Source organism: Prosopis cineraria, unplaced genomic scaffold, assembly GCF_029017545.1.
Source record: "Prosopis cineraria cultivar Desert tree isolate PC_DT_omini unplaced genomic scaffold, ASM2901754v1 PC32, whole genome shotgun sequence".
Lineage (NCBI taxonomy): Eukaryota > Viridiplantae > Streptophyta > Magnoliopsida > Fabales > Fabaceae > Prosopis > Prosopis cineraria.
Window position 1 is genome coordinate 88,027 of NW_026555363.1, and position 9,765 is coordinate 97,791.

The 9,765-nt window shown below is 33.6% G+C and overlaps 1 non-coding gene across 1 annotated transcript; it reads right to left on the minus strand.

The window, feature by feature from the left end:
• Positions 1 to 1,225: 1,225 nt before the first annotated feature.
• On the minus strand, positions 1,226 to 1,376 carry LOC129294995 (U4 spliceosomal RNA). Its single transcript, XR_008589485.1, has one exon. It is a non-coding gene; the product is annotated as a U4 spliceosomal RNA (small nuclear RNA).
• Between the last annotated feature and the right edge of the window lie 8,389 nt (positions 1,377 to 9,765).

A 9,765-nucleotide genomic window follows, 5' to 3' on the forward strand; every position in this document is an offset into this window, starting at 1 on the left:
GCACATAATAACTTTGTTGTGTGTGTTCATATATGGTTCTGCAGATATGAAGATGAGGAAACTGGGTCATTTGCCAGCTTCACCTCCTCCCTTTCTCCTTGTAGTGGCCATGGCCACTAGTGACTACTCATTCATCATCTTTCATATATGGGCTAAAAACCATTTTTCTTCCTAAATGTTTTTTTTAGAAGCACTAAACACCGTATATTAAAAGGTAGGAAAATTTTCCTTAATATTTTTTTAAGAGCAAAATCACATTTTTGTCAAAGACTTGTTATTTTTTTTATTATTCAATGACGTTAAATATTTGTGGGGTCACACATAGTGAGAACAAGACATCTTAATTCATTTTGACTTATTAAAGTATACAGCCTAAAGGAGGTGGAAGTGATAGGAATTGAGTTTCTCATTTTAGAAATGAAATAATAAAATGAGTCAAAATATCTTATTATCACTATATGTGAGTTGCACAAAAATTCAACGTCATCAAAAAATGAGAAAGATAACAGGTCTTTAATGAAAAGATAATTTCACTATTAAAAAAATTATTTAAAGGGAATATAGTCTTATCTTTTAATACAAGGTATTCAGCGCTTTTAACAAAAATTGAGGAGAAAAATAGACTTTAACCCTTCACATACACATAAAGTGAAGTAAATTTAGGGGGGAAATATGTAATTTCAATAAAATTTCAAATCCGCAACTTTGTAATTAATAAAATGTTGGAGACTAGCAGGCAAATAAAAACAATTTCCAACTACTTTTTATGTATGCCCTTTTCATTATCTCTGTGGTTCCTCTTATCAACCAATTGCATTGCTTTTTTTTTTTATTTTCTTTGCCTTTTTTTTTCTTTTTTGGGTTCTACATCAGTATTAGTTGAAACCGCCTCTGGTTTTCTGAGAAATTAAACTTGTATATGGAGAACTGAAAGTATATTTTTCTAATTAAATGACGAATGCAAGATTTTTGTACAGTTAAAATTAATTTCAGATACATTATGCATTCTAATGATCAAGTGGTCTCATGTGTCCAGTTAATCCGATTGGAGGTTGTGGAGTGCTATAGAGTATTGGAGGCTTTTTTTTTGGAAACAACAATAAAATCTAAGCTGTTTGCGAACATGTAACATTACCTCGGCCCAACGGTAGAGCATTTTCTTGGGTCTAGGCCCAAAACGAGACCTTCAGAGGAAAATTATGAGTGCTTGAACTAAGGATTGTAAGGCTTTACCCCAGAGGGAGCCCTTCCAGAAATTCTCAAGGGCCAGGGCCGAACCCAGGCCTGAGAGGGGGTTTGGAAATAGTTTTCAACCAGCAATAGACGCGCCTCGGTTAGAACCTCAATAGCTGCGTCATTGCCCCAAGCGTAAAGATGAGTTATAGGGCTTTCAAAGTCTTCCTTTTATAGGCATTCTCGTAACTCATTCTTTTTATTAGCCAATGTGGGACGAGAAGCTTGAACTTAATTGGTTGTGCTATATCCCTTTGTAACTCACATTACTATGACTTGACAGCCACCCACGTCTTCACATAACATGTTCTTAATCTTAACTGACAAAGCATCTGATTTAGAGTACATTTTAATAGTCCACAAGATTTTGACTCTAGCTGCTTAATAGCATTTGAAATTCTCTTGGCAAGAGAGAATGATTTGCAAAATTTGCTTCAAAAAATTGTAAGATCATCAATTTTGCTCTGGCACCTTCATTCCTAGGTACTGGCTGTTGCATTTGAGGTTGACACACTCACGTGAGATCTATACCGGTTTTTGATGATTGTTCTCCTTATTGCTCCCACGTTATCATCCATGCAGTACCGTTATATTTTCTGAAAGTTTTTATCTCATCAATGACGTAAATTTTCTTAACTGACCTCAAACCTCACCCTTAGCTTACTATAGATTTTCACAAGCTTATTAAGAATTAAAGGTTTTCTCCATGCTCATCGGGAAAATTTACATGTTTTGATTATTTATCGAAAAGATTATCCTCAACTTCCCACACTTTATCACAATTTACATCTAGCTCTAACTAGCTAGAAATAACATGTCTTTTTAAAATCGGGGGAAGAAAAGAAAGGAAGCGATTGAACTAATACTATATTTGGATACATATGAATTTTGATTTGAATTTGAGCTAAATTTATTATTTGAATAATTAAAAATGGATGGCTCAAATTCAAATCCAAATCCTACCTCAATTTTTTTGTAATTTGAAATTCTTTCTAAACTCTTATTATTTCAAATCTTAATTCAATCTCTTTTAAAATATGACCCAAATACATAAAGGCTTGATCAACCTGCCAATGATAATTGGATTGGACCGTCAAAGTTGATAGAAAAAAGCAGCCACCAAGACCAAATAGCCAACTTCCACCAAAATAGATCAACGGGGCTAGACTGCCAATTTCCACTAGGACCTAACTGATGGCAACGACAGGGATTGAACTGTAATGACCTAAGATTTCATAAAAATAATAATAATAAAATAATAAAAATAGATAAAATAATAGTAATTAAATTAAAATTTAGATGAGCTATTAAAATACATTTTTATTAATCTTGGGAAAGATATAACAAGAGTGATATAGTGGTTTGGTGAAAATTTGTTTGGTATTCAAATTTTTTAGTCTGGGTTCGAATCCTCAAGCAAGAGGGAGAAGCTTATTTTTATTTCAGGCTTATGAAATTACTCTACTGCCCTTCAAGCATTAAAATTTTTTTATTCCCTTCTCTCTTTCCCCGAGAATGTGCGATTGAACCATGGAAAGGGAGGTAGATATATTGATTCTAAAAGCTTCAATTCATCTAGCCGACAATCTCAGTCCCGCACCTCGATTGGTCAATGCCGTCGCCGATGCCATGGGTTCTGCTGTTCAAGCTCCTTCCTTGTTTGATTGAAAACACTGACGTCGACCGTGGTCCTTTAGTTTGTGTGGCTGTGTGTGTGTTCAGATCTCCTTCTCCATTCATCTGCGTTCTTGTCCATCGCTGTGGTGTCCGTGTTACGTGGGTGTGCCCGAACTTCCTTCCTTTTTTTTCAGCTATGCGTCGACAATGGGTACAGGGGGCAGTTCTCTGTTGTTGGTGGTGTGAGTCATGAGTTTTGTCTCCCCTATTCTGTTTGTTCTGTCGGCTTCTTCCCTTCTCTGTCACTGTTGATTCAGGTGAGAAATATTGAACTCTTCTGGTGGATTATGTACGTGTGGGTGTATGATCTGATCACTGAAGATGAAAATCTTACTCTCTCTCTCTGTGCTACTGTATGTGTTGGTTGGGAAGGGGAAATTTAAATTTAAATAGGCTGAAATTAACATTAACAAGTATGCTTTTGATAAGTATTTATCTATTGATGGATTGGTTACTGAAAGAGGTTGCTGTTGGTTTTTTTTTTCCTATCCCTGTTGTTGCAATAACATGAAGTCTTCCTTCCCCTGTTTATTGTGAGTTTGAATTTCCCTCCCTTTCTTTATCTTTAGTTGGTAATATGAGGTATAGAAGTTCCTGGTTTTCTTCCCTCTTGCTGTTTCGTGTGTGTGTGATATTGGCTAGATTATGTACTCCTTCCTTTTTCTTTAACCATGTGAAATGAAGAGATAATAATTAGGACGTCTTTATGTTTGGGATTAATTTTCTATTAAGGTGTAGATATATGTATATATGTTTTGGAGGTTGATGGATTCAAATAATCTTCATTGTAAAATTTTGGGAGTTGGAAATTGATGAGGAAAAAGCTGGTATTAGTTTTTGACTTGATGTCTTAGAAGTATTTGATAAAATGCTTGTTAGAAGGAATGTTGCTTTTGAAATCTAACTATCTTATATGTAAGAAGCATATATAGTTTGGGTTGACCGAATATCTGCTAGCAATATATATAGAGTAGAGTCATCATTAAGAGAGTTGTTTGTTCCTCTTGTCTAGGTAATAGTGTAGCTAAAAGGACTATTGAGAGGTAATTAGATGGAACAAAACATTGTTTTGGGAGCTTACCAGATAAGTGAATAACGTTCCAATCAATTTATATATTTGAAAATTTCCTTTTTATTAACTATTATTTTCAATAATTTACAGTCACTAATATATGCCACTCTAGCATTAATTAATGTTGTTGATTAAATTTCTTTAGCTCTTGAAGTTATCATGATTTATACTTATAAGATTGGCAAAAATGCTTTTATAAATTCTAGTACTCTTTTATTCAACAAAAACAATCATGAAAATGGGTGAAGAAGTTTATGGAACGTTAGTTGTGAATTTTCATATTTTAAAGGATTGATATTTTAAACTATCCATGTGAGTTTGATATTGAGAAGAGAAAAGTTTTTTTTGAAATTGATGATTTTCTCGCATGTTTGAAAATAAATTTCAAGGGGACTTTATACAGAACACTGGTTGCTAATGGTAGTTTCGTTAGCCCTTGGCGCGCTATGGTACACCTAGCTAGTAGGGTGTTCATAGGAGATGCTAGCCCTGTGCGATGGCCAACGCACGTGGAACGGAGGGATGGTTATTCGTGAGCATCGTACTCACGTTTGTTTCGTGGCTTCGACTGCGTTTGGTTAAATACCCTCGTGGACTGTGTGTCCACGTTTGTTTCGTAGCTGTGGCTGCATTTGGTTACTTACCCTTATGGACTGTGTATCCATGTTTGTCTTTATGGCATAAGCCGTGTTTGGTTATTTACCTCTCGTAGATTGTTTGTCCACGTTTGTGAATTGTTCTGATAAACCCCCAGAAATATGAATTTGTAATTAATTGATGACTTCACACTCTAATGTTTTTTTAAGCAAATGTTATTATTTTCAATTATATATTTATTTAATTATTTTGAAACATCAAGTTGCTTTATTGCTATAGATTTAAAGATTCTTGATGTTGAAGTTATATAGAACTTTAATTCCATGCTTACAAATTTGTTTACTTCAAATTGCTTTCTCTTTAATTTACGTAACTATTATATTTTGTTCATTTTAATTGTGAAAAATTTTACGATTGGGACGTTATTTACTAGAAGTTATTATTTTGGTCTCAAGTATATTAGTTGATGATGTATCTTCCACTGATCCTTATGGGGCTATATTATTCTATTGAAGCGAAGAATGGTAGATCAAATTAATTTCAACCTAAATTTAAATTATATATTATATTTTGTAAATTCTTATGTTAGGTGCTCCATATAAGCTGTAGTTAGGGTCCTCGCCCTTATTGTTTGTATTTTGTTATCTGTTGGTGGGAACAGAGTTCTTTGCTACAACTGTTGTTTTGTAAAATGGTTGTAAATTTATTTTTGGGAGAATTCATTGAGAGAGGAGGTTTTGCTAAAATATTTACAAAAAGTCTAGCAATCTTTTATAAAAAAAATAATAAAAAAAATATTGCAATGAATTACATCCTGTTTCAATCGAATTAAAATATCAAATTAGAGTTTCTTTGATCGAGCCTTAAGAGATGTATGTTTGTACATATATCTCATGCCGGTCGTGTTTAAAATTTCAGGGCGTGACATAAACCAACAATGATGATTGGGATCGAATGGCTGACTTCTATGGGACTGGATCGACGGTGATGATGGGGATCGAACGACTAACTTCCACAGGGATTAGACTAACGATGACCACCAGGATTGGCCGACTGACTTCTATAGCGATCGGATCAACGACGACTATAGGGACCAGACAGTGGACTTTCACTGGGATCGTACTGACAGCAATGACATTGATCGGACAACCAACTTTTACTAGAATTGGATTGATGATGAAAGTGAGGACTGACCGGCCGATTTCTATAGAGACTAAATAGACGACGACTACCAAGATCGAATTGATGGCGACGATGGGTATTAAACAACCAACTTCCACCTTGACCAAATTGACAGAGACCATCCGGACAAGAAGGTCATCTTCTACTGAGACCGAACCAAGATAACGATGAGGACTGACAGGCTGATTTCTATGGGGATCAAACCGATAGCGACTACCAGGACTGGATTGACAACAACAACAGGGATCGAACGACTGACTTCCGCTACAATTGGACGATCTATATCAATCCAATCTCGGTGGTAGCTGTCAATACAGTCCTAGTAGAAGTTGGCCGTTTGATCCCAATCATTGCTGTCAATCCAATCCCTGTGGAAGTTGGCTGTCTGATCCTAGTGGGAGGTAGCCGTCTGTTCCTTATGGTCACTGTCAATCCGATCCTTATAGAAGGATGCCTTCTGGTCCCCGCCATCACCATTAATCCAGTCCCTGTGGAAGTTGGCCATCTTATCCCTATCATCATTGTCGGTCCAATCCCTGTGATAGTCGATCATCCGATCCCCATCATTGCCATTGATCTGATTTTAATGGAAGTTGTCAGTCCCTATTTTTTGCTTCAGCTCGATCTCAATGGAAGTCAACCATACTGTCTCAATCATCACTAATGCTGCAGTCCCAATTAGCTTTGACTATCAGATTTCAACGAAAGTTAGCCATTCAGACTGTCAACTTTGACCAGTCTTCCAAGTTTCTTTTAAATTGAGATATAGAATTTAAAATTTAAAATTTTATTTTAGATCCAAACAAAGGATTTTAATGTTAAAATTTAAAATTTTTTATATCATCCAAACAAATAATTTAGAATCTATAAATTTCAAATGTGAGATTTGAAATATAATATTTTCAATCCAAATTTTCAATTTAAGTCCACCCATTCAAACACAGCCTCTAAGATGATTTTTAGTTAGCTCAAATGTATTGTGGTGCCTTGAACTTCAAACTTCAAACTCACCTCTTTTTATAGATATATACTTCAATCAATACCATTGCACATTTACTTTTTCTCTTCTGATAATTCAACTTGTATGTACTTTATATAAAGTGTATTTGAGAGGTATCCAACTCGATTTGTACTCTTTACGTAATAGCATGAAGTGCAAAAACATGATTGTTTTATGAGAAATGTGATTCTGGGGACTAAATATAGATATATTTATATATACATATATATATGATAGGGGACGTGGAAGCAGAATTGTACTAGTTTAGGGACAGAAACCTGAAATACAATAAAAACACAAGAACAAAAAGAAAGGGGCAAAATTTATGATGAAAATAAAGAAAGTAAGGAAATAAACAATGAGATAATGATCAAGAATAAGATCCTCTAGAGCACCAACCTCTAGGAACCTCAACCTTTGAAGACACCATAAGAGTTGATCATGCTCTTGATCATGTCTATTTCTCATACGAGATGCCACCACAAAGCACTAAGACTCACAAGAGTTATAAACTCTAAAATAAATAATTTCATTCAACTTCTTTTCTGTTTACAAGAGGAAGCATGTCTAATTTATATAGGCTCATAGAGAAAGCTATTTCTTAAAATTAAAACCCTAAATACTAAAAGGAGAAATAATATAAAATAATGAGGAAATATTTAGCCACATAATTTAGGAGATGTGATCCTAAAATTATGGGATTACAAAACTTAGAAATTAATAATATAATTAATCATAATCTTTGATTGGACTCAAAATAGGAAACTAAGACTAATCTTGCTTTTTAAGAAAGGGAGTCAAATCAAAGGACTATTAAAATAGGAAATAATTTAGGAGACAATCAAGGGATCATAAAGAATTTAAAATCATGCCACCCTTGACTTCTTCACTAGAGTTTCATGCCTCCTTGTTTGCAAGAGACTCAACTTGTAGTATTCCTTGCATTGGGCTAAGGTTTGCATCTCTTGGACTTGACTCTTCATGGATTTAGATCTTAAGCACATTATACACATATAGATGCTCTTCATTGGGCTTGAGAGGAGTGCCCCAATGCTCTTCAAACTCTTAGACTTCTTGCACAAGACTAAACAAGGCTTGCTTCATGGCTTTAGTTCAGACTCTTGTCATTGGACTTCTAATATATTGTAAAGGGTTTTTAGGCATGTTGGATTAGAAGTATTGGGCTCCTTGCTCCTTACTTTGGGCTCCTTTTATGCCACCATGCTCATGATTACCATCCTTAAGCTTCGTTGTCATTAACACTATATCATCTATGCCATGGGATCCATCAATACATACATACATACATACATATATATATATATATATATTATATTGTTGAGACATAATATTTATTCTCATGTGTTATTTGAATTCTAACGTTTGACTCGACGTTCAATAGTCACAAAAGATAGTTGTATAGAGAAAGCCAGAAAGGGATTGGAGCCATTCACAAGTTAAACTCTTCAATTTTCAATTGTATCTTGTGCGCTTTAACATCTTCTATCCATGACAATTAATGACCTTGTATCTCATCAATTGTTCTCGGCCAAATATATGTTGAAAGTTAGGTATATGCCTTGGGATTCCTAAGGATCTTATCTGGTTTAGTGTAAGTCTCGTCAATTGATTTTTTATCAGGCTAGATTTTTTCGGCATTGGCCTAAACCGAGCTCAATCAAGTTGGATCAGATTGACTGGGTTATTGGGGAAACCCTCCTAGGACTAATGAAGTTATTTTTTCTATGTCAACAGAAGAGGTTAAATAGAGTTAAATACACGTCAGCAAAATAAACTGAGTCAATATCATGTCATGGTCCTTCTATCGATTATTTTTAAAAAATGTAAAGACTAGCATTTCACACATATCAAATTAAATGAACCAGAAACAATGAAACAAAATTATATGGACTAAAAACAAAATAGAATAAAAAAATGACAATAAAACCTCTTTGAAATGTATAAATGATAATTTGATCTCTTAAAATGCCATAATTTTTCAAAAGTCCCAAAAGACCTTTCTGTCATTAATAAATTTATATAAATTATCAAATTATCATTGTTGAAAATAAATGATTCACAAGTTTTTTTTTAAATATTCACAACTTTATTTCTTATATTCGCAACAGTGCAACAGTAAATAAAAAATCTAACATGTGAAGTTGTAATTTACTGTTGCATTGTTACCAATAGAAAAAGAAAAGTTGTGAATATTTAAACAAAATTTATGAATTATTTATTTTTCAACAAGGGCAATTTTGTAATTTATATAAATTTATTAATGACAGAAAAGTCCTTTGAGACTTCAGGGGAATTATGGCATTTTGAGGAATTAAATTATTATTTATATATTTTAAAGGAATTTTCTTATCATTTTTTCTAGAATCAAAATATAGGGATCCATTGTTATATTTTTTTTCCATTTATTTTTTAATGGGGAATAATATCTGGTTCTTCAAATGTTAGATTAGCTTTGCTTGACCACAGAGGTTGAGCTGGTCAAGTCCTAGGTCAAGAACAAGTTTTCTTCTTAATTATTTTAGGTTTACATTTATCAATGCTGCACATGCAAATGTAATAAATTCCTTGTTTTAAAATATGCATATATTGGTTTGAAGATTATAATTTGGAATGGTTTAAGTTCTTTCCATATTCCTTTCCCAACATTTTCTCTTTACTTCTCATCTCCCACTAAAGTAAATTTATACATGGTCAAATTAAATATTTTATTTTAACAATTATTAAAACATTAAAGTATCAAATAAATAAATATATAAATTTCAAGAGTAAAACATATATTAATACAGTAGCCAAGAGAAAATATAAATACGACAAGTTAATTTTGTAAAAGAGTAAATATAAATTTCAACAATTTGATCTAAAAAGAAGTACTGGAGGGGAACGTCACAGAGAGATAGAGAGAGAGAGAGAGAGAGACAGAGAGAGTCGATGAGCGTATCTATAAATTTGAAGGCATAAGGAGGCAAAAACAATTATAGCATTT